At 38.8% G+C, this 26,357-nt stretch overlaps 1 long non-coding RNA gene across 3 annotated transcripts in view; it reads left to right on the top strand.

The window, feature by feature from the left end:
* Positions 1-26,357, top strand: part of LOC118009428 — a 572,526-nt gene that overhangs the window by 263,898 nt on the left and 282,271 nt on the right. For all 3 annotated transcript variants that reach the window (XR_004678925.1, XR_004678927.1, XR_004678926.1), the window contains one exon: positions 16,560-16,667. This is a non-coding gene — a long non-coding RNA (uncharacterized LOC118009428). The remainder of the gene's footprint in view (positions 1-16,559; positions 16,668-26,357) is intronic.

Below are 26,357 nucleotides of genomic sequence, written 5' to 3'. Positions count from 1 at the left end.
AAGTATTTCTCTGTATTGCTAATCCCCTTAACACAATTACTAGTGGCTGAATGCTATTGAATCACAGAAAAGTATTGGAATTTTCTACTTCTATATATTTGGACATGGAAGGTTTTCATTTTGGGCTATTACAAATGACACAGTATTGTATCTGAAAAAGATAGTGAACGAGAGAACTCTTTTGCTCATTTGCCCATCAAAGATTACACAGGTACCCCTGGAGTTTGGAGGTGGGGGAGAGAGAGAGAGATACAGACAGACTGGGAGATAAAGTAAGAGAGTTAGACCCTGATATGGGAAGCTGTGTGCATCTTTCTCATCTGGCATTCCTATGTGCCAAGTCCTGTGCAGGGGTGGGAGATGAAGGAATCTTATTCCTCTTTAAATTTTGAAATCCAAGAGTAAAGGAGATAAATGGCACCCTTGGGGGTCTTTCTGCTCTGGAGGTGCTTGTTCCCATGGAAGTATCCTTGAGCCATGACAATTCATCAGAACAGAGATGGTGGCATGCAGCACCTTGGGCAGATGGGTCTAAGTTTTCTCTGCCTCCAGTGGGGTGTGGGAAACTGTCAGATATTTCCTTGGTCGTAAAAAGTGGTTTGAATGAGATGCTGACAACAGGAAGGACCCAGAAGTGGCCATAGGGTCATGGCTGGGTAATGCACCTGAAGATAGCAGTATGGACAGTACAATTCTGATGATGAGGTGGCTTTCCAGTAGACACCAACATTAGGAGGTGACCGTGAATTTCATACAGGCTATCATAGAACAAATTAAGATAGAGGAGTGGATCACTCCTTCCTTACCAATGTTATACCCTGCAGGATAAGGTGTGGAGAAAATTCTAAAAGAAACTTAAGTTTTGAACCCCAAACAGTTAAGAGATCACTGGATTTGACAAACTTCACTTGGAACTGAGTAATTAAGTATCATGCCACCAGTTGGAAGTGTAAATGGGTAAAACTGGAAATTTAATCTGGTTATAGAAAGATAAAGACATCTTTGTTTTGCAAAATAAAAGGGGAGAGGGTGAAATGCTCAATCTTTAAAATATGTATTACTTCTGTACTTCCTGCCATGGCTATATTTTTCAGAGGTAAAACAAAAATAAATGACTTCGATTGTTCAGGCACTGCAGAATTGTATATGAGTCCCAGAGGTGATTATTTTCTTTGAGAAACATAGATAGTAACCAAACACAACTTATTTCAGCTGTCTGTATCTGACATGTCATTTCAACTCTATCAAAAGTTTGTTTTTCTTGAAAAATAGTTTCATTTATCTCTTTTGGTAGCAAAACAAATTAAGAAGTCTTTCAAGAGGAACAGGATGTGGAAGCTCACTGAGGCAAAGTAAGCTGGACATGAGGTTCAGAGAACTATTAATAGGAGAGTCATCTTCACTGAAAGTTAACATAATTGAGGTGCCCTGAATGTGTCTTGTGTAAGTGACAAGAAATTGGTAGTAAATATGAATGTGGCTTAACTCCGTTTCTATTATTTGTTGATGATTTACTTAGGTTATTCAAGTATTGGATGGCTGTTTGGGGGGGGGGGGGGCAGGTTAATAGCCACAGCACCACAGTTGAGCATACATTCAAGTTCAGTGCAGTACAAAATGTCAGAACAAGTGAAAGATGCAACTTTTTCCCCTGTAGTTTGCCCTCTGTGGAAGACAATGTGGACAAATTATGTGTCACGGAGTTTTAGAGGAAGGAGCTAACATCAGAATATCCAGTCTAGTGACTTTCAACCTTTCAGACCCAAGAATGCTTACAACAAATCATTTGTAACACACCTGTCCTACCCTAAAATAAGATTCATAGACAAATAATTTATATATAATTTATATAATTTATTTATGTCCTAACTAGAAGAGAAAATGAGAGTAATTGGTGATGATACATATTTCAATACTAAATTCACAGGCATGGTGATGGAAGACATGCTGAAGTAGCCAGGAACTTGTACTACTTACAGTAAGTTAGATTCAAAAGAAGATCAGGAGCCATTCTATACAATGCAAGTGTAGAAGCACAGGTAGATATTGGGATAGAAACTAGTAGGGCCATTATATATTAAAACTACGCAAAAAGGGGTGCTTGGGTGGCTCAGTCAGTTAAGTGTCTGCCTTCAGCTCAGGTCATGATTTCGGGGTCCTGGGATTGAGCCCTGCATCCGGCTCCCTGCTCATCGGGGAGTGCTTCTCCCTTTGCCTCTGTCCCTCCCCTCTGCTTGTGCATGCTCTCTCTCATTCTCTCTCTCAAATAAATAAATAAAATCTTTAAAAAAAAACTATGCAAAAATATTCTGTTTTTATATGTGAAACAGGTTCTAGCTAGTTAATTATAATAAAGCCTGCCACGTACCTCAATGTCAGAGGGACATTAGAAAGTCGTGCAGGATGCAGGACAACTCCTGATTGTTGCTGACTATGTTAAGCCTTGTAGAACATCCAGCATCCCTGTCCACACTTGCTAAATGCCAGTAGCACTGTCCAATCCTGTGACAACCAGAATTTCTCCCATGCATAGCCCAAATATCTACGAGTAATGCTGCTCCTGAGGAGAACCAAAGATCTAGTCTAATCCTCTTGTTTTATAGACAAGTAAATTGAGGACCAAATGACTGGTCCAAGGTCTCTCAGCTGGGTAGAAGCAGAACAAGGAATAATTCCTCTGATTCCTGCCCAGAGCCTTATCAACTTGGGCTACATTCCTTCCTAGTACTCCCAAAACATTTTGGGAAATGGAAGGTCAAATTAAAATTCTTCCAGTTTTTGGAAGAGGGGACCAGAGCATGCATTCTGATGTTTTCATGTAACTTAGGATTACTGGAGGAGGCTTGATGAAGCTAATGGAGTTGATAGAGGAACTGCCCTGGCATCCCTCCCTCTCATAAGCGCCTCTTGGAGTTGTCACTTCCTCGGGTCCATTTCTCACCATATCTGCCTTGGGCAAGGCTCTGCTTTTAGGCAATGCTTTCCTCCCCACAGGAATAAGCAACCCGACACTGTACCAGTCATAGCCTCTGCAATATTAACAACATGAATAATAGTTTTCTACTGCCCTATGGTAGTTTCATGTGTATTATATTTTTGTGTGAAGTACAACTCTCAGTAAAAAACTACTGCTGTATATCTACCTACTATGTGTCAGGCTCTGATCTAGGCCCTTTTGCAGCTTAATTTATTTTCTTCATAACATTTAAGGTAGGTATTATTAGTCCCAATTTTCAAATGAGAAAACATGCTTAGGTTAAGGATGGAAGGACAGAAGAAAGAACATTCCAGGTAGTTAACAGAGTCTCCAAAAAATCCTGAAGTCATATAGTAGGGGCTAGTTTAACTAAGGTCCAAAGAATTTGTAGAAGAAGAATTGGAGTTGTTGTTCTCTCTCCCTCATTGTGTCATTCCTTCTGAATCAGTTTTATAACCTCATTTCTTCCATTCTGTTGACATCAGATTTTCTGAAAGAGGGTCTCCACACCATAAGTGCAAGTTTGAATCTCTTGCAGTGTGTCTCTACACCACATTCTTTGACTTCCCTTTGGTTCTCAGCTTAGAGGGTTCTGAAGCTCTTGACACAAGACCCCTTTCTCTTAAGTCTTTCATCTCTCCAATGTCTATTCTTTGTTTCTCCTGTTTTCTTCCAGCTTCTAAATTTACGTGTTCTTATCACCGTGGGCAAAGAATCATTTCCTACAACCACAGATGCCCTTCTGTGCTTCTAGACCATTGTAATTTGTTTGAATGGAATTAATTAGTTGATTCACATTAAGATTTGGTTCCATAAAAGATTTGAGGCACCTTGTGCGATGTCTCTCCTGAGCCATGATTCTAATTTCCAAACACTTCCAGGGAATCCTCATCGAGTGATGATATTGACACCTAAAACTGGGTATGGTCAAAGTGGAATTTACTTTTCTTCTGTAAATAAGCTCTTTTTGATTTTTTTTAAAAGATTGTATTTATTTGACAGAGAGAGACAGCGAGAGAGGGAACACAAGTAGGGGGAGTGGGAGAGGGAGAAGCAGGCTTCCCACTGAGCAGGGAGCCTGATGTGGGGCTCGATCCCAGGACCCTGGGATCATGACCTGAGCTGAAGGCAGACGCTTAATGACTGAGCCACACAAGTGCCCCTACTTTTTGATTTTTCTTCTTCAGAATACCATCATTATTCCCTCCAGCATCCTGTTAATAAATGCTTCATTTATTATCTCTTCATGTTTATTAGGTCATGGGCTAAGTCCCAATGGTTTTAGCTTTTTGGAATCTCAAATATTTGTCTTCCCTTTTCCATCTCATTGCCACTGGCCTGCCTTACTGTAACCAGTTATAACATTTTTGTTTCTACCTACCTCCAAGCCATCTTGGACTTTGCTTCCAGAATGATTATTATAATGCTCTTTAAACCCACAATGATGGGACGCCTGGGTGGCTCAGTTGGCTAAGCATCTGCCTTTGGCTCATGTCATGATCTCAGGGTCCTGGGATCGAGTCCCGAGTTGGGCTCCTTGCTCAGCGGGGAGTCTGCTTCTCCCTCTGCCTGCCACTCCCCCTGCTTGTGCTCTCTCTCTGACAAATAAATAAATAAAATCTTTTTAAAAAAAGAAACCCACAATGACTCCCACTCCTCCACTGCATATATATTTAATGGAATAATATTTTTATATATTAAATATTTTTTTCTTTCCCTTGATTTCTTCTTTCTCCTCATTCCATCAGTTAACCAGTCCTCTTGCTTATTGTCTCAGGGCAGAGATGAGGGAAAACTAAAAACAGAAATAACCAAGGAGTCTTCCACATTTCCCCCCCCCAAACCCTAAGCCCTAGAATATAGAGAGCTCAGCTTTTTTTTTTTTTTTTTTGTAAAAATCTTTAATGGTTTCCTGGTCAAAAATGTGGAGGAGTCAAGATTGTCCCAGACTAAAGAGCAATTCAATCTGGGCTAGAGGGATGAGATGTATGGTGATGGTGGTAGTAGGAAGAACGTGCTCCACTTTCCAACTAGTGCTACCAGTAGTTGCAAAGACTCAGAGAAGTTTGTGAACTTCTAGAGAGAGGGAACCTGGACTTCTCAGCATCACTGCTGGGGATATGGAGTGGTAGGGGTGGCCATATGTTATATTAGACAGATAAGGCAATCAGTCTTTTGAAGGAACCTCAGGGCCTGGCAAGCTAGGAAGGAATATCTTAGTAATAAACTGGACAGGAGACTCAAGGAGCCAGTAGTCCAGTGCCTTCCCAATGCCTGGGCAAGATGCAAACCCTGAACTCACTCTCTCAGGGAGAGAAAAGGGGAGGAACACTGAAAAAAAAAAAGACTCAAATCTCTGGCCAGTTCAGGAGAGTGGGACTTAAACTAGAAATGAAGCTGAATGATTGAAATCAAGTTATATTGCTTACCTGTGGAAGTCTGTGGGCTAAGATGCACAGTTTCACACAAAATTAGGTATAAAACATTTAAATTGAGTATGAAGCCCTGTAGAATGGTGCTTGAGTCAATGTTTCTAGTTTTACTTGTTTTTTCCTTTTTTTGGTAACTTGCATTTTATTTTGACGAGTTTGTTTACAATTCCTTGGTCATGTTTTCCTGCTTCTGCTGCTTCGTTGGCCCTTCTCTCTGACTAGAAAGCACTCCTCCTGCAACATCCCCTCACCCCAATCCTACCAGCTTTTCAACACCTTCTTAAATGCCATCTGGTTCACAAAAACTTTGTTGTTTCCCTTTGCTTAGCTCAGAGGCATTTTACACATCCTTCTCTGGCCTTTGCTAGACGAGGAACTCCAGACTCCACATTTACACTCAACTCTAGTGTGGGTACAGCAAAGCCCATGGACTTCAGCATTGTTTGTGCTCATCCTCACAAACTACCACTACTTAAACTACCACGACCTGTTCTCATGACCTGTCCATCATTGATAATTCACAGGTAAAAGGTAAGAAAGGATGAGTTTTATGGTGACCATTCTAGATGATCATTTCGTGCAGGACACCCTTGATCAGCTTAGAGGATAGAGGAGGGGAGTAGTTCATCAAATGACCTTGAACAATGATCTGTAACCCAGTTCTGTTAACTTGGGCACAAGAACAATGGAGTTTAAGTGTCATACTCTGAATCTAACATCAGAAGAGTCTCTGTAAAATTTTTTTTTTTTGTAAAAATCTTTAATAAACCTGTTTCACTTAGAATTTTCCTGATCTGTGATCTGAATGTTGGGTAATTGTTAAAGCAGCAACAAGTGTGGCTCCCCAAATCTACCAGGAAAGATTGTTGTCCAAATTGGGGATATTTCTAAGGGCACTCACCATAATCTGCCTCATGTCCTGGAATTACTTGAGTGTGTCTCCTATCATTTGATTATAAACTGTTTGAGGTTAGAGTCTGTTTGCCTATTTTTATATACTTATTAATTGACTTGTAGTTAAGTGGTCAGTAAATGTCTGTTGAATTGATTCTTTCATATCATTTATTAATCCTATTCTTTTCATGAATCATTAATTTTTTTTAACTAATCTCAAAATGAGTTGAGACACCATACATTAAGTGCCTAGAAGAGACCATAGTAACAGAGACTATTTAGGGTTTTCTGAAACAGTCTCATTTTATGTATTCTTCCCCCCCCTTTTCAGTAATAGCACTTCATTAAATGTGAAACCATATGCAAACCATTTTTCTTCATTTGTAAGATTTTCACATAAATTGATTTGTCAGGAAAAGATGGCAGAGGAGTAGGGGACCCTATTCCAACCAGTCCCTGGAATTGAGCTGGATATCTACCAGACCACTCTGAACACTCACGAAATCAGCCTGAGATGTAAGAAGTTAGATCTGGATCTCTACAAACAGAATATTAGAGGCGGTTAGTTTCGAGGTACGAAGCAGGGAGCCATGATTCTGTGGGCAGACATCAGAGGATAAACGGCAGCAGGAGGGAGCCTGGCTATGGGGATCTGACAATGCTGGTGAGCGATAGCCTCCTGCACTGGGGACGGGGCACAGACTCGCAGACCAGTAGTGGCAGGGAAAGGACTTTAGACGGAAACCAGAGTGGCAGGGCCCTGCATTCAAACTGGGAGTGGCTGGCGGTTTTAGAAGCACAAAGGGCAGAAACATGCCCCGACCTGGAGGCGAGGACTGGGAGCACTGTGGAGGGGTGCACAACCCAGGACGCTGCAGTTTATAGCAGCACAGACAGAAACGGAGATAGTGTAGCCTGGAGAACTCACTGAAGAACAGACCGCAATTTCTCTGCTCTGAGGCAGAGGGTTGGAAATGGTCTCTTCTGCTCTGACTCTTGGAAAAGACATGGAAAGCCACCAGGGAAAGCCACCAGAGGAAAAAAGCCCCCCAAAACCGGTTTTCACTGAGCCCATCCCCTGCCACAGGGGCCAGGGCAACTCTGCCCAAACAGGGTTGCCTGAGTAACAGCGCAGCAGGCCCCTCCCCCAGCAGACAGGCTGGGAGAACAATAGGCCAGCAACCCTAAGGTCCCTAGAAAACAGGTGCATCTTGCTTGGGTTGTGGTCAATAATTTGGACTCTATACATTCTCTCACCACCCCTCAACAGAATGACTAGGAGGAGGAACCCCCAAAATAGGAAAGACTCAGAGATTATGATTTATGTCACAGATTTACGAATGGATACAGATATAACCAAGATGTTGGAGATGGAATTCAGGCTAGCAATTGTGAGGACAATAGCTAGAATGGAGAAATTGATTAATGGCAACATAGAGTCTCTAAGGGCAGAAACAAAAGCTGAATTGGCAGAACTTAAAAATGCTATCATTGAGATCCAATCCAATCTAGATAATCTAACAGCTAGGGTAAGTGAGGCAAAAGAACGAATTAGTGACCTGGAAGACCATTTAATAGATAAAGGGAAAAGAGGAGGCCAGGGAAAAACAACTCGGAATCCATGAAAATAGAATCAGAGAAATAAATGACACCATGAAACATTCCAGTGTCAGAATTATTGGAATCCTGGAGGGGGTGGGGGAAGAGAGAGAGGACTGGAAGATATATTTGAGCAAATCGTAGCTGAGAACTTCCCTAATCTGGGGAATGAAACAAACATTTGTGACCTAGAGGCAGAGAGGACCCCCTCCCAAGATCAAGGAAAACAGGCCAACACCCCGGCATGTAAATAGAGAAAAAGCAATAAACTCGCAAATCTCAGAACCAAGGAAACCATCTTAAGAGCAGTTAGGGAGAAGAGATTCCTTACATACAGAGGGAGGAATATCAGAATAACATCAGACCTATCCACAGAGACCTGGCAAGCCAGAAAGGCCTGGCAAGACATGTTCAGGGTACTAAGTGAGAGGAACATGCAGCCAAGAATACTTTATCCGGCAAGGCTTTCATTTAGAATGGATGGAGAGATGCAGAGCTTCCAAGACTGGCAGAAACTGAAAGAATATGTGACCACTAAGCCAGCCCTGCAAGAAATATTAAGGGGGGGGGGGGTTCTATAAAAGGAGAAAGACCCAAGAGTGATATACAACAGAAATTTACAGGGACAATCTATAAAAACAAGGTCTTCACAGGCAACAGGATGACAATAAATTCGTATCTTTCAATAATCACTTTCAACGTGAATGGCCTAAATGCTCCCATAAAACGGCACAGGGTTACAGATTGGATAAAAAGACAGGACCCATCCATAGGCTGTCTACAAGAGACTCATTTTGAACCTAAAGATACATCCAGACTGAAAGTGAAGGGATGGAGTTCCATCTTCCATGCCAACAGACATAAAAAAAAAGCTGGGTAGCAATTCTGATATCAGACAAATTAGATTTTAAACTAAAGACTGTAGTTAGAGACACAGAATGACACTATATCATTCTTAAAAGGTCTATCCAACAAGCAGATCTAACAATTGTAAATATGCCCCCAACATGGGAGCAGCCATCTGTACAAGCCAACTGTTAACCAAAATAGTCATATTGATAACAATACGTTAATTGTAGGAGACCTCAACACTCCACTCTCAGCAGAAAATCAACAAAGAAACAAGAGCTTTAAATGACACACTGGACCAGATGGACCTCATAGATATATACAGAACATTCCACCCTAAAACAACAGAATACTCATTATTCTCAAGTGCACTTTCTCCAGAATAGATGACATACTGGGTCACAAATCAGGTCTCAACTGATACCAAAAGATTGAGATTATTCCTGTATAGTCTCAGACCATAATGCTTTAAAACTGGAGCTCAATCACAAGAAAAAATTTGGCAGAAATTCAAACACTTGGAAGCTATAGACCACTCTGCTCAAGAATGTTTGGGTCAACCAGGAAATCAAAGAAGAACTTAAACAATTCATGGAAACCAATGAGACCAAAAACACATTGGTCCAAAACCTATGGGATACTGCAAAGGCAGTCCTAAGGGGGAAATACAAAGCCATCCAAGCCTCACTTGAAAATAGAAAAATCCTGAATTCACCAACTAATTCTACACCTTAAAGAACTAGAGAAAAAGCAACAAACAGTGCCTAAGCCATGCATTAGAAGAGAAATAATTAAAATTAGAGCAGAGATCAATAATTAGAAACCAGAAACATAGTAGAGCAGATCAAAGAAACCAGAAGCTGGTTCTTTGAAAGAATTAATAAGATCTATAAACCACTGGCCAGACTTATCCAAAAGAAAAGAGAAAGGACCCAAATTAATAAAATTATGAATGAAAGGGGAGAGATAATGACTAACACCAAGGAAACAGAAACAGTTATTAGAAATTATCAACAACTATATGCCAATAAACTGAGCAATGTAGATGAAATGGATGCCTTCCTGGAAGCCCATAAACTGCCAACTCTGAAACAGGAAGAAATTGACAACCTGAATAGGCCAATAACCAGTAACGAGATTGAAGCAGTGATCAAAAACCTCCCAAAAACAAGAGTCCAGGGCCTGATGGATTCCCTGGGGAATTCTACCAAACATTCAAAGAAGAAATAATACCTATTCTCTGAAGTTGTTTCAAAAAACAGAAACAGAAGGAAAGCTTCCAGACTCATTCTATGAGGCCAGCATTACCTTAATCCCCAAACCAGGCAAAGACCCCATCAAAAAGGAGAATTTCAGACTGATATCCCTAATGAATATGGATTCCAAAATCCTCAACAAAATCCTAGCTAATAGGATCCAACAATACATTAAAAGGATCATCCACCGTGACCAAGTGGGATTTATCCCCGGGATGCAAGGGTGGTTCAACATTCACAAATCAATGTGATAGAACACATTAATAAGAGGAGGGGGCTCCTGGGTGGTTCAGTTGGCTAAGCGACTGCCTTTGGCTCAGGTCATGATCCTGGAGTGCCAGGATCGAGTCCCACATTGGGCTCCCTGCTCAGCAGGGAGTCTGCTTCTCCCTCTGACCCTCCCCCCTCTCATGCTCTCTCTATCTCATTCTCTCTTTCAAATAAATAAATAAATAAAATCTTTAAAAAAAAATAAGAGGAGGGAGAAGAACCATATGGTCCTCTCAATTGATGCAGAAAAAGCATTTGACAAAATACAGCTTCCTTTCCTGATTAAAACTCTTCAGAGTATAGGGAGAGAGGGAACATTCCTCAAGTTCATAAAATCCATCTATGAAAAATCCACAGTGAATATCATCCTCAATGGGGAAAAGCTGAGAGCCTTTCCCTTAAGATCAGGAACACATCAAGGATGCCCACTCTCGCCACTATTGTTCAACATAGTACTAGAAATCCTAGCAACAGCAATCAGACAACAAAAAGAAATAAAAGGTATTCAAATTGGGAAAGAAGAAGGCAAACGCTCTCTTTTTGCAGATGACATGATACTTTCTGTGGAAAACCCAAAAGACTCCACCTCCAAGTTACTAGAACTCATACAGCAATTCAGTAATGTGGCAGGATACAAAAATCAATGCACAGAAATCAATTGCTTTCTTATACACTAACAGTGCAAATGTAGAAAGAAATTAGAGAAAATATTCTAATTACAATAGCACCAAAACCATAAACTACTTTGGAATAAACCTAACCAAAAAAGTAAAGGATCTATATTCTAGGAACTACAGAACGCTCAAGAAAGAAATTGAAGAAGACACAAAAAGATGGAAAAATATTCCATGCTCATGGATCGGAAGAATAAACATTGTTAAAATGTCTATGCTACCCAGAGCAATCTATACCTTCAGTGCCATCCCAATCAAAATTCCAATGACTTTTTTCAAAGTGCTGGAACAAACAATCCTAAAATTTGTATGGAATCAGAAAAGACCCCGAATTGCCAAGGAAATGTTGAAAAAGAAAAACAAAGCTGGGGGCATCACACTGCCCGATTTCAAGCTATATTACAATGCAGTGATCACCAAGACAGCCTGGTACTGGCACAAAAACAGACATGTAGACCAATGGAACAGAATAGAGAGCCCAGATACGGACCCTCAAATTTATGGTCAAGTAATCTTCGACAAAGCAGGAAAAAATATGCAATGGAAAAAAGACAGTCACTTCAATAAATGGTGCTGGGAAAATTGGACAGCCACATGCAGAAGAATGAAACTCGACCATTCTCTTACACTACACACAACAATAAACTCAAAATGAATGACAGACCTCAATGTGAGACAGAATCCATCAAAATCCTAGAGGAGAACACAGGCAATAACCTCTTTGACATTGGCCACAGTAACTTCTTTTAAGATACATCTCCAAAAGCTAGTGAAACAAAAGCAAAAATGAACTTTTGGGACTTCATCAAGATAAAATCTTCTGCACAGTAAAGGAAACAGTCAACAAAACAAAGAGGCAACCCACAGAATGGGAGAAGATATTTGCAAATGACACTACAGATAAAGGGCTGGTATCCAAGATCTATAAAGAACTTCTCAAACTCAACACCCAAAAAAACAAATAATCAAGTCAAAAAATGGGCAGGAAGACATGAAAAGACCCTTCTCTGAAGATGACATACAAATGGCTAATAGACACATGAAAAAGTGTTCATCATCATTAGCCATCAGGGAAATTCAAATTAAAACCACACTGAGATACTACCTTATACCAGTTAGAATGGCAAAAATTGATAAGGCAAGAAACAACAAATGTTGGAGAGGTTGTGAAGAAAGGGGAACCCTCTTACACTGTTGGTGGGAATGCAAGTTGGTACAGCCACTTTGGAAAACAGTGTGGACGTGCCTCAAAAAATTAAAAATAGAGCTACCCTATGACCCAGCAATTGCACGCCTGGGTATTTACCACAAAGACACAGATGTAGTGAAAAGAAGGGCTATATGCACCCCAGTGTTCATAGCAGCAATGTCCGCAATAATCACACTGTGGAAAGAGCCGAAATGCCCTTCAACAGATGAATGGATAAAGAAGATGTGGTCCACATATAAATGGAATATTACTCAGCCATCAGAAAGGATGAATACCCAACTTTTACATCAACAGGGATGGGACTGCAGGAGATTATGCTAAGTGAAATAAGTCAAGCAGAGAAAGACAATTATATGGTTTCACTAATTTGTGGAACATAAGGAATAGCATGGAGGACATTAGGAGAAGGAAGGGAAAAATGAAGTGGGAGTTATTGGAGGGGGAGACAACCATGAGAGACTATGGACTGTGAAAAACAAACAGGGTTTTAGAGGGGAGGGGGGAGGGGAGATGGGTTAGCCCGGTGATGGGTATTAAGGAGGGCACGTACTGCACGGAGCATTGGATGTTATATGAAAACAATGAATTGGGGATCACCATATCAAAAACCAATGATGTATTGTATGGTGATTAACATAATAAAATTAAAAAAATAAAAAACATTGTCACATAAATTTTTAATTCAAATTAGTTATGCACTAGATGATGTATCCTAATCCTCATACTGGAAAATACAACATCTGTTCACATTGTAGATGTCCACTACTGTTTGTTGATTCTGAATCAATTGTATTTTCTGTCTTCCTAGAGTTGTGCTTTGCCTATAAAAGCAAGTTGGACAAGGTTCTCCTTTTCTAGATTTGAGTTTATATCACAGATGATGCAAACACATATATGAAGCATAGTTTTTATTAGATTAAAAGTGTTTCTGATCAGTGCTTTCAATTGCAAAGTTTTAGATTGAAAATGACTTGTCTTTTCCTTGCTTACCAGGGTAATGATAGAATTCATTTTGTACCCTTGGGTACTGTTTGGCTCTAAGAGGTAAAATAAACATAAGGGAGTAAATGCCAATCAGCCTGGTGCCAAATAGGCCTATAGGCCTTTGAAGTTCTCATTTTCTAACTGTGCTCAGTTTAGGAAATTTTTGGTTATACCAAGCAGTGATAAAAACCAAAATGTAAAAAACAAAAACCAAAAACCAAAAAAACCCCAAAATGTGACCTTTCAGGCTTGAACAGGTACATGGAAACCAACCTTGTTTTCCCCAAGAATGAACCAAATGCCTTCTTTGCCATTAGATTTCATGTGGTGTTTGAGCCTTTGGGGCTGTTGGGGAATTTCTGAGACATTCAACAGGAAGTACCAGTCAGATCCCCACTAGAATGTGGTTGTGCATGTGTGTATGTATATGTAAATATATGTGACAGTAGGGATGTGTGATTACACCAATGTACAGGTGAATGACTTTACCATTACCTGTAAATTTTATGAGGTCAGAGTCTGGGTCATTTTGTTTGCCCTTCCTTTTCCTGTGCCCTGAAAAGTGTAAGTGATTGAGAAAAAATTACTGATGAAAGAATCATCCATCTATAGATCAGATTCTATGTGGGCCAACAGGTCCCTTAAAACTGTGGATGGATCAGAAACATTCAGAGAGGTTATGAATGTTTTGACATTTAGCAAGTGTGATGGTTAATTTTATGTGTTAACTTGCCTGGGCCACAGGGTACCTAGATATTTGGTTAAACAATATTCTAGTGTTTCTGCAAGGATGTTTTTAGGTGAGATTAACATTGTAATTGGTAAAGTAGATTGTCCTCTATGATGTGTGTAGACCTCATCTAATTAGCTGAAATCCAGATGTGAACAAAAATTGACCTCCTGAATGAGAGGGAATTCTTTGCTTTCCAGGCTTTGGACTTCATTTGTACCATTAATTCTTCTGGGTCTCAAGCCTGCTGGCACATACTGCACATTTGGAATTACCAGTTTCCATAATCACATGGGCCAACATCTTACAATAGATTTGTTTCTACATCTGTATATATAAATCCTATTGTTTTGGTTTCTCTAAAGAATCCTGGCTAATATAGCAACTGTGTAATTGTAGGCAAGTCATCTAGTTTCTCTCTCTTTCCTCTTCTCTAAATATGGAGATAATATTTGCTCTTCAGAGTTAAGATTATATATGATTGCACACATGAATCAGATACCTGTGGTTAAAACGTGATTCTAAACGATTAAAGATAGTAACTCATTTAACCTTAATAAAAAGCCAATGAGATAACTTATACCTATTTTATAGACAAGGAAACTGAGGCACAAAGGAATTCAATAGCTTGCCCAAGTTTACATGGTTAGCAATATTACATGTTCACTGAAACCCACAAACTCTTTCCAAAGCACACCAAAAATGTTACATTTCCTGGTCTACCCTGTAGTCAGGTAGGGGCTATATGACTGATTTCTAGTTGATGAAGTGTGGACAGAGATGATGTATGTTATTTCCAGGCCTGGCTATAAAGCACAGTCACAAACCATCACATTTGCTTTTTCCGTTTCCATGACCACATTGAGGTCATTTGTTGAAGGAGTCAGAGCTGTGAGATTAAAGAAACATGAGTCTCTGACTCATCCCTTAGGGAAGAACTGCATAAAGAGCAGCTCCATGAGAAATAAATTACACTGTACTTTGCATGATGAGCAATAATTTCTCACTGAATCAAACTTCTGAGATTTTAGGGTTTATTTGTTAGCCCAATAGAGCCTCACCTAGACTATCTAATAGTGTGTTCGTTTTGGGGTTTAAATCAAGGTATTCCAGATGTAGACATTATTTCCTTAACTGGTGTGGTGCAGTGCTTTTCAGCTCTAGGCACATGGAAGGCACTTAAAAATATTAATTCTGATTATTATCTTGCCTTTTGAGAAGTCTTCATGATGTATATAAAGTAAAAACATTTGGGTATTTTTCATTAAAGTATAATTAACATATAGTGTCATATTAGTTTCAGGTGTCCAATATGATTGCACAATTCTATACATTAGTCAGGGCTCATCAAGTTAAGCGTACTCTGTAATCCCCTTAACCTGTTTCACCCATCCCCACCCACCTCTCCTGGAGCAACCGCTAATTTGTTCTCTGTATTTAAGTCTGTCTTTTTGTTTCCCTTTTTTTCTTTGTTCATTTGTATCTTAAATCCCACATATGAGTAAAATCATACGGTATTTATCTGTCTCTGTATGACTTATTTCACTTAGCATTATAACCACTAGGTCCATCTATATTGTTGTAAATGGCAAGATTTCATTCCTTTTTATGGCTGAGTAATATTCTGTGTGTGTCTCTGTGTATATGTCCTCTCCTTTATTCATCTATGGATGCACACTTGGGTTGCTTTCATATCTTGGCTATAATAATGCTGCAATAAACATAGGGGTGAATATCTTTTTGAATTAGTGTTTTCATTTTCTTTGGGTAAATACCCAGTAGTGGAATTACTACATCATATAGTAATTCTATTTTTAATTTTTTGAGGAACCTCCATACTGTTTTCCACAGTAACCAGACCAATTTGCATTCCCCCAACACCCCAACAGAGCACAAAGTTTTCCTTTTTTCCATGTCCTCACCAACACTTGTTATTTTTTGTCTTTTTGATACTAGCCATTCTGAAAGGTGTAAGGTTATATCCCATGGTGGTTTTGATTTGCATTTCCCTGATTATTATCGATACTGAGCATCTTTGTTTTAATCAAAGCTAAATGGGTTTTGTTATAGTTAGATTTGTTAATATGCTAATGTGCATTATGAGTTTCCTAGAGAGTGTGAAGTGTTCTTAAACTGACTTGGCCCATAGAACTCTTTCTGTGAACACTTAGGAAATGTATTTTGGAAGCAGCATATGTAGCAAGCACTCTGGAGCTACACTTTCTGGGTTCAGATCCCAATTCCTCCACTAATAGTGCTATGGCCTTGGACAGAACACTTCGCCTTTCTGAACTTCAGTTTCTTCCTAGGTAAAATGAAGATAATAATAACTACTTTACAGGGTTGTTAAGAAATTTTCTTGGTCTGATATTTTAAAAAGGTTTAGAATACTGACTGGCATGTAGTAAATGCTCTGTGTGTATGTGCGCGTGTGTGCGTGTGTGTGTGTTTAGTAAATTAATGAATACATCCTTCTCTTACCTTGTCTACTAGTTTTCTATACTGTAAGCCCCTTGAAATCCAGGAGTGCTTTTTTCAATATGTGGAGCTTTACTACCTTAATACCTAGGAATTACTATTAAGCATATACCTGGTGCTTAATAAATGTTGAAGAAATGAATGGAAAAGTGAATCTCATCCCATGATATGAGGTCAGTAACTAAGTTTTTGTTATCTTTATGCAGATCCAAGTTAAAGAATACCCACCTTTTGGCATTGTTATCAATAGATACCTGGTTGAGAAGAATGCAACAAGTAACTTTAGCCCCGATTCTTGTGCTTGAGGTGCACAGGTAAGATAAATGACAATCTCTGTTTTACTTCTTGAGTATGTTACATACCATGTCAGAACTTGGGAGAAGAGATTTTAATTAGTTAAGCAGCAGAGTTAGATTAAGGAATGATAACTAGGCTGTAATTAGTGTTAGTTATTTACCCCAAAACAATATTTTCCCTTGTATGCACCAGTGAGTGCTAATCACAGGTTCACCTTGGTGCATATTGGCCATATGTTTCCAGATCCTTCAACCAAAATTTCTAATTATTGGGAATGGAGATTTGAGCTAAAAAAAATGTAATTGATAGAAGGTAAAAAATGGATTAAAAAAACACTAAGGAACAATACCAAAAAAAATGGGAGGCTGAATTAATAAGTATTTGTACTGCATGGAGAGAGGAGGTAAATATGCTACTTCCTAAGCAGAGGCAAAGAGAGAAGTCAGGAGCACCAGGTGGGTTTTGGAGGACACAAGAATGGCCTTTCCCACAAGTAAGGTATGTGGTAGTGATATTTGGAGGGGTCTCTCACTGGTGATAAGATACATCCAGACAGTGACATCTGAAAGTAAAACTAAAAGATAATCAATTCAAAACCATTTGCTTGGACTTATCTCTTGTTAAGAAAGTGAGTTGAAAAGAAGTTTGTTGTAACACAGTGTTTTCAAACTGGGGTTCCCAGACCCCAGAGACCTTAGGATGTATAGCTTGAGTGCCTAAAAGTTCTATGACAGAATTTTCATATACTATGGGTTGGGTTTTTTTTTTTTTTTTTTGGGTTGTTTTTTTTTGGCAGGGGGTGGGGGGAAGGGAGGGCTTGGGATTTGGTTTTGTTTTTTTTAGAGAGAGAGAGCATGCAAACAGGGCAGGGAGGGGCAGAGGGAGAGCGAGAATCTTGAGCAGGCTCCATCCAGCCCCAGTGTGGAGCCAGACACGGGGCTTGATCTCACAACCCTGAGATCATGACCTGAGCTGAAATCAAGAGTCAGATGCTTAAACAACTGAGCCACCCAGGCACCATAGATACTATGTTTTCACTATAATGACAAACTAACCACCCCTCCAGCTCAACTAACAGATATTTTGAATTATTTGTATGGCCACAATATTAAATGGAAAGAAGACAGAATATGTCCTTCATTTCAGTACCTGGATTTGCTATCAGTCAGAAAAATGGGTAGATTAAAAATGAAAATTAAATATTTATATTAAGTGAGAGCCAAATGATGCCATGGTGTGCTTAAGTAAGAATTTGAGTAGATAAATGTGGTGGAAGAATTGAGTTGTCATATAGCACGTGGCAATGTAACTCAATAACATTAAAAAATATTAACCAATTATATAAAAAATCTCATTTGAGTATAGTTAACAAACATTAGTTTCACGTGTACAACATAGTGATTTGACAAATTTATACATTATGCTGTGCTCACCACAACTGTAGCTACCATTTGTCACCATACAGCACTATTACAATATCATTGACTATATTCCTTATTCTGTGCCTTTTATTCCTGTGACTTATTTATTCCATAACTGCTAGCCTGTATCTCCTACTTCCCTTCACCCATTTTGCCCATCCCCCCAGCTCTTCCCCTCTGGCAACCAGCAGTTTGTTTTCTGTATTTCTAGGTTTGATTATTTTTATTAATTTTTTTTATTCCACATATGAGTGAAATTATATGGTATTTGTCTTTCTCATTTGACTTATTTCACTTAACATAATACCCTCTAGGTCCATCCATATTGTTGCAAATGACACGCTTTCACCCCTTTTTATGGCTGTGTAATATCCTGTGTGTGTGTGTGTGTGTGTGTGTATGCCACATCTTTTTAATCTGCTCTTTAAGATGGACACTTAGGTTGCTCATGTGCTACTGCAAATTATGATGCAATAAACATAGGGTGCATATATCTTTTCAAATTAATGTTTTCATTTTCTTAGGTAAATACCCAGTAATGGAATTATTGGATTGTATGCTATTTCTATATTTAATTTTTTGAGGCACCTCCATACTGTTTTCCATGGTGGCTGTATCTGTTTACATTCCCACCAACAGTGCATGAGGTTTACTTTGTCTCTGTATTTCCACCAACACTTGTATTTCTTTGACTTTTTCATTTTAGCCATTCTGACAGGTGTAAGTTGATATCTTATTGTGGTTTTGATTTGCATTTCCTTGATGATGAATGATGTTGAGCATCTTTTCAGGCTGGCCATGTGTATGTCTTCTTTGGGAAAATGTCTGTTTAGGTTCTTTGCCCATTTTAATGGGATTATTATTTTGGGGGGTTCTTTATATATTTTGGATGTTAACCCCTTATTGGTTATAACATTTGTAAATATCTTCTCCCATTCAGTAGGTTGTCTTTTAATTTTCTTGGCAGTTTCCTTTCCAGTGAAAAAGTTTTTGTTTTGGTGTAGTCCCAATAGTTTATTTTTGCTTATATTTCCATTGCTAAAGGAGACATATCTAGAAAAATGTCTCTACAGCTGCTAAGAGATTACTGCATATGTTTTCTTCTAGGAATTTTATGGTTTCAGGTCTCTCATTTAGGTCTTTAATCCATTTTGGGTTTTTGTGTATGGTATAAAAAAGTGGTTCAGTTTCATTATTTTGTATGTGTAGCTGTCCAGTCTTTGCAGTATCATTTATTGAAGAGACTGTCTTTTCCCCATTGTATATTCTTATCTTCTTTGTCATAGACTGATTGACCATATAAATATGACTTAATTTCTGGGGTCTCTATTCTATTCTGTTGATCTATGTGTCAGTTTTTGTGCCAGTACCATACTGCTTTGATTACTACAGCTTTATAGTATGTCTTGAAATCTGGAATCATGATACTTCCAGGTTTGTTCTTCTTTCTCAAGATAGCTGTGGTTATTCAGGGTCTTTTGGTCTCATACAAATTTTCTAGTGTTGTGAAAAATGCTGCTGTTACTTTGATAAGGATTGCATTGAATCTGGGGACGCCTGGGTGGCTCAGATGGTTAAGCAGCTGCCTTTGGCTCAGGTCAGATCCTAAGGTCCTGGGATCAAGTCCCACATCAGGCTCCTTGCTCAGCAGGGAGCCTGTTTCTCCCTCTGCCTGCCACTCCCCCTGCTTGTGCACGCTCATGCTCTCTCTCTGATTAAAATAAATAAATAAATAAAAGGATTGCACTGAATCTGAAGTTGGCTCTGGGTAGTATAGACATTTGAACAACCTAAGTTAACAATTTAACTGGGATGTTAAATTTAACAACTTAACAATCCAATTAATTCTTTCAATCCAAGATCATTTATTTATGCCATCTTCAATTTCTTCATCAATGTTTTATAGTTTTAAGAGTACAGGTATTTTACCTCCTGGTTAAATTTATTCATAGGTATTCTTTTTAGTGTAGTTGTAAATGGGATTGTTTTCTTAATTTTCCTTTCTGCTACTTTATTATTAGTGTATAGAAATGCTACCAATTCTTTATGTTAATTTTGTATTCTGCAACTTTACTGAATTCATTTATTACTTTTAGTAGTTTTTTTTGGTGGAGTCTTTAGGATTTTCTGTGTATAGTATCATGTCATCTGCAAATAGTGTAAGCTTTACATCTTCCTTAACAATTTGGATGCCTTGTATTTCTTTTTCTTGTCTGATTGCTGTGGCTGTGACTTCCAGTACTATGTTGAATAAGAGTGGTGAGAGTGGGCATCTTTGTTTTCTTCCTGACATTAGAGGAAAAGCTCTGTTTTCCACCATTAAGTATGAAGTTAGCTGTGGGTTTTTCATATATGGCCTTTATTATGTTGAGGTATATTCCCTCTAATCTCACATTGTTGAGAGTCTATCATGAACAGATGTTGAATTTCATCAGATGATTTTTCTGTACCTATTGATATGATAACCTGATTTTTATTCTTTGATTTGTTGATGTGTTGTATCACATTAAGTCTTCTCTGAATATTTGGAGAATTCGTCTGTGAGACCATCTGCTGGCCCCAGACTTTTATTTTTTGGTAGTTTTTTTATATTATTGATTCAATTTTGTTACTAATAATTGGTCTGATCAAATTTCATAATTTTTCCTGATTCAATTTTGTAAGATTGCATGTTTCTAGTTATTTATCTATTTTCTAGGTTGTCCAATTTGTTGGCATATAATTTTTTTGCCTATAATTTTCCACAGTATTGTCATAATTTGTGTTTCTGTGGTGTCAGTTGTTACTTCTCCTCTTTCATTTTTAATTATTTAGGTTGTTTCTTTTTTTTCTTGAAGAGTCTGCTTAAGAGTTTGTCCATTTTGTTTATCTTTTCAAAGAAACACCCGTTGGTTTGATTCATTTCTGTTGGTTTTTTAGCCTCTGTGTCATTTATATCTATTCTGATCTTTATTATTTCCTTCCTTCTACTCACTTTGGGCTTTGTTCTTTTCTTGTTGCTTTAGTTGTAAAGTTGATTGTTTATTTGAGCTTTTTCTTATTTCTTGAGGTAGGCCTCTCTTGCTATATATTTTTCTCTTAGAACTGCTTTTGCTGCATCCCAAAGATTTTGGACCATTGAGTTTTTATTTTCACTCATCTTCATGTATTGTTTTGATTGATTTATTGACTAATTGGTTCCTTAGTATTATGTTGTTTAGTCTCCATGTAGTTGTGTTTTTTTCTAGTTTTTTCCTTGTGATTGATTTCTAGTTTCATTGATTTCTACTGTTATAATCAGAAGAGATGCATTATATGATTTATATCTTTAAAACTTTAGGGGTTTTATCTTTAAAACTGGGTGGCTCAGTTGGTTGAACATCAGACTCTTGGTTTTGGCTCAGGTCATAATCTCAGGGTTGTGAGATTGAGCCTGCATCAGGCTTTGCCCTCAGCAAGGAGTGTGCTTGAGATTCTTTCCCTCTCCCTCTGTTCCTCCCCCCACTTACACACTTTCTCCATCTAAAATAAATAAATCTTTTAAAAAATAAGTAAATCTTCAAAACTTTATTGAGGCTTGTTTTGTGGCCTAACATATGATTTATCCTGGAGAATGTTCCATGTGCACTCGAAAAGTGTATTTTGTTGATTTTGGATGGAATGGTGTGTGTGTGTGTGTGTGTGTGTGTGTATTATGCTCTTGTGGTCCAATGTGCATTCAAAGACATCATTTCCTTGTGGATTTTCTACCTACATAGTCTATCCACTGATGTAAATAGGTTCATAAAGTCCCCTACTATTATTGGATAACTATCAATTTCTCTCTTTATGTCTGTTAATATTTGCTTTATGCATTTAGGTGCTCCAGTATTGGGTGGGTAGATATTTATAATTGTTATATCCTCTTGTTAGATTGATTCCTTTATCATATGTAATGTCCTTCTTTGTCTCTTATTACAGTCTGTTTTAAAGTCTATTTTGTGTGATATAGGTATTGGTGCCCCAGCTTTTTTTCTATTTCTATATCATGCTAAATATTTTCTCATCCCTTTACTTTTAGTCTGTATGTGTCTTTAGGTCTGAAGTGAGTCTTCTGTAGGCAGCATATAGACTGGGGTCCCTTCTTGTTTTTCTTTCCTTTTTTTATCCATTCAGTCACCCTATGTTCTGGAGCAGTTAGGCCATTTACATTTAAAGCAATTATTTTTTTTGGAGAGGGTGGAATGTGCACAGAATAAGGTAATTATTGGTGGGTATGTACTAATTGCCATTTTGTTATTTGTTTTGTGGGTGTTTTTGTGGTTCCTCTCCATTACTCCTCTTGCTCTCTTTGTGACTGATGAGTTTCTATAGTGCTATGTTGGCTTTATTTCTCTTTATTTTGTGTATCTATCATAAGTTTTAGGTCTGTGGTTACGAAGAAGTTTTTCTTTTATTAGAAAATAATTAAATGGTCATTTAAGTTCCAACACATTCTAATATAATTTATAATTTATCATAATATGCTCTTATATTCATTTTTTTTTACTTTCTCCTCCATGTTTTATGTATATATTGTCATATTTTACCTCTTTTTATTCATAGTTTTCTCACATCTAATTATGACCATTCTTTTCCACTTAAAGAAGACCCTTTAATATTTCCTGTATAGCTGGTTTAGTGATCATAAACTCCTTTATATTTTGTTTGTGTAGAAAACCCTTTATTTCTCTTTCAAATCTAAATGATAATCTTGCTGTTTAGAGTATTCTTGGTTGTAGGTTTTTTCCTTTCAGCACTTTGAGTATATCATGTTACTCTCTTTTGGCTTGCAAAGTTTCTGTTGAAAAATCAGCTGATAGCTTCCCTTGTAGGTAACTTCCCTATTTCTGCTTTTACAATTCTCTCTTTATCTTTAACCTTTGATGTTTAATTATTATGTGTTGTGTTGTGGACCTCCTGGGGTTCATCTTGTTTGGGGCTCTCTATGCTTCTTGAACCTGGACGTCTATTTCCTTCCCCAGGTTAGGGAAGTTTTCAGCTATTATTTCTTCAAATAAGTTTTCTGCCTTCTTTTTCTCTTCTTTTTCTGGGACCCATATAATGCATATGTTTATTTGCTTTATGTTGTCCAAGGGACTCTTTTTTTTTTTTTGAGACTTAGTATAATTTTATTTTATATATTATTTTTAAATTTTTCATTATATTCAGTTAGCCAGTATATAGTACATCATAATTTTTTGTTGTAGTGTTCAGTGATTCATTAGTTGTGTATAACACCCAGTGCTCCAAGGGACTCTTAACCTGGCCTCAATTTTTAAAAATTCTTTTCCTTTCTTCTTGTTTTTCTTTATTTTTTTAATGTTCAGCTTGGTTGCTTTCCATCACTGTCTTCCAGATCACTGATGTTCTTCTGCATCTGCTAATCTTCTGTTGATTCCCTCTAGTATATTTTTTAAAATTTCAGTTATTGTATTACACAACTCTGGTTCTTCTTAATATTTTCTGTCGCTTCATTGAAGGTCTCAATATGTTCATCCATTCTTCACTCCAGCCTGATTAGCATCTTTCCAATCATTACTTACATTCTTTATCAGCCATATTTCTTATCTGTTTTTCAGTTCATTTTCTGTAGTTTTTTTCTTATTCTTTCTTTTGGAGCATATTCCTCTGTCTCTACAGTTTGCTTGACTTTCTGTGTTTCTGTGGTTAGGTTGAAAAGCTACTTCTTGTAAACTTGAAGGAATGGTCTCATGTATGGTTGTCCCCTATATAGAGCTATTTGTGTTGGTGACTTTTGCTGGCTGGCTGGAGCTGTGGTTGGTGTGGACTGGGGTCCCTGGGCTCTCCACACAGTGAGTGCCTTGGCAGATGGCTAAAGCTAAAGTGGGCACAAGATGGGATGTCCTGAGGCTCTACCCATAGAAAACATGTAGGAAGGATAGCTGAAGTAGTTTTATCTGGGGTGTCCTGGGGCTCTTTGTGCAGACGGTATCCTGGCAGTGCAGTTATAACTGAGGTGATGTGTGGGGCAGGTGATGTGTAGGACTCTCTACACTGAGGGCAGCCTGGTGGGACAGATGAAGCTGAATTTGTTGCAAGTCTGGGTATTCCAGGGTGCTTAGTGCAAGGGGTGTCCTGGCTGGATGACTGGAGCCAAGGCTTTGGGCAGGAGTATTCTGGGGCACTCTGTGCAGGGGGTGCCCTGTCTGGGTGGCTGGAACTGATGCAAGGACAGGCTTGGGATTCCCTGGGTGCTTCATGCAGTGGGCACTTAGGTAAAGCAGCTGGATCAGCCAGGAGGTTCTGCAGTGTTCTGCACTGGGGGTGCCCTAGCAAGCCATCTGGAGCTGAAGTAGTGTGGGTCTGGAGTATTCACAGCTGTTTTGCACCTGTGTCACATTGGCATGAAGGCTGGAGCTGTGGTGAGCACTGATCAGGAGTGTTCTGGTGTGTATTGCCTTATGGCTGCCTTGGTGGGATTGCCAGGGATGGTGTGGTCTAGGGGTCTGGGGCTCACTGAGGAGGCAGGCTGGTTAGGATGTTCAGACTGTGCACTGTTTGTGCTTTCAAGGTGGGTAATGGAGTGTAGACTGTGTCCATCAACCCCTCCCACCCAGAGTGTTTCAGAAGCACCTCTCCCTGACACACACATACACACTGTTTGGCAGAGGTCTAAGACTGGCTTTTTTTTATATGCTAGTTGTTCTTTTAAACCATGGCTTTTCTTTTGTGCCCCAGGGTGACCAGGGCTGGTGTGGGCTATGGGACCTGGGGCTCATTGAGGTAGTAGGTTGGCTAGTGTGTGTGAACTCTGCTCCTGTTCAATTTATTAAGGTGAGGGGTTAGTGTAAATTGTATCTACCAGCCCCTCTCACTTGGAGAGCATTCCAACAGATCCCCTCTCCATTTGGCAGACTTCTAGGGCTGACCCTTTTTTATGCTAGTTAAATCACAGCTTTTTTTCTGTGCCCCAGCATGACCAGGGCTGGAGTAGGCTAATGAACCTGGGGCTCACTGAGGTGGCAAGCTGGTTAAGGCATCCTGACCCTACTCTGGTCTTTGCTTTCAAGGTGGAAGGGTAGCATAAACCATGTTGTGCTCCAGTCCCGCTGACCCAGAGAGAATTCACTCAGCTCCGTCACTACTTGGCAGAGTTTTAAGCCTGCGTCTTTTATATGCTAGTTTGCTCTTTTAAACCATGGCTTTTTTTTTTTTTTCCTATGCCTAAGGACAGGGGAATCTGTTCCTAGTCCCTCAGTACTATCCCTTTACCCACTGCAGGCTGGAGGTTCCCTTTGTTACCTTGTCTCTGTTTCTCTTCTTTTTTACTGTTATATCTTTTGTTGTACAGAAGCTGTTCAATCAGCCCAAAGTTCCTCAAGAGGAATTGCTCTGTACATAGGTGTGTGTTCCATACATTTGGTGTGTTCCATGAAGGAAGGAAGTTTGGAGTCTTCATTCATCACCATCTTGGACTGGAAGTCTCCTAACAAATTCTTTCTGTCCATACTGTTTACAGAAGAGATGCTAGCAGAGTTCTATCCTACTTGGACTTTATTTTACATCCTAATTACAGATAGAACATGTAGGAGGTGGAAAACCTTTACACATATTTGGGGGACTCAAGAGTAGATGGTATCTGAGCATTGCTCCCACGGTTAGAGTCTAATAGAGGTGGCAAAACCCACATAGATTTTGACTGTTGAGTATAGCTGGAAAATGGAGTTGTTGACAGTACAATGGGGTTTCCCGAGCTTCAGCCAGGCATAGATATGGAGGAAGGTGCTGGAAGACTGACAGAACAAAATGACAGAAACAAGAGCACTCTTCCTAGGGACCCACATGTGCTACCAATGGACTTGTCCACAAACACGAGTGTAGACAGAGGATTTGAATATCAGATAGTTACCTTCCCTGTCCCACAAAATCCCTGTCTTTTTGTCATATGCTTTGGTACCATCTAAGAACCACAGAACTTAGGTGCAATCATGGGGAGAAGCAAGGCAAACCATAAATTAACTCTGAGATTTTCTATTGTCCTGGAAGATGATAGCTAAAAAGAGAAATTAAACTGAGTCATGGAAATAATGAAGAAAATGATTTTTAGGTACGTCTGAGTTTATAGACAAAGGTATATGCCTCTGTAGCATTAATTATAGGCATCCCAACTTGAATGAACGTGGACAGGACCAGATCAATCCCTCTTCTTGTTATAAGCAGATTTATTTTAAGCAATCAAGATTATCTGTTACATTAAATAATGTTAATAGGAACTTTATCAGTTTTGTAGTTTTGTTTTATATTTAATTTATTTTGGTTTTATGT

Source organism: Mirounga leonina, unplaced genomic scaffold, assembly GCF_011800145.1.
Source record: "Mirounga leonina isolate KUSES-001 unplaced genomic scaffold, KU_Mleo_1.0 Mir_127, whole genome shotgun sequence".
NCBI lineage: Eukaryota > Metazoa > Chordata > Mammalia > Carnivora > Phocidae > Mirounga > Mirounga leonina.
This window is presented reverse-complemented; position numbering and strand designations above follow the sequence as displayed.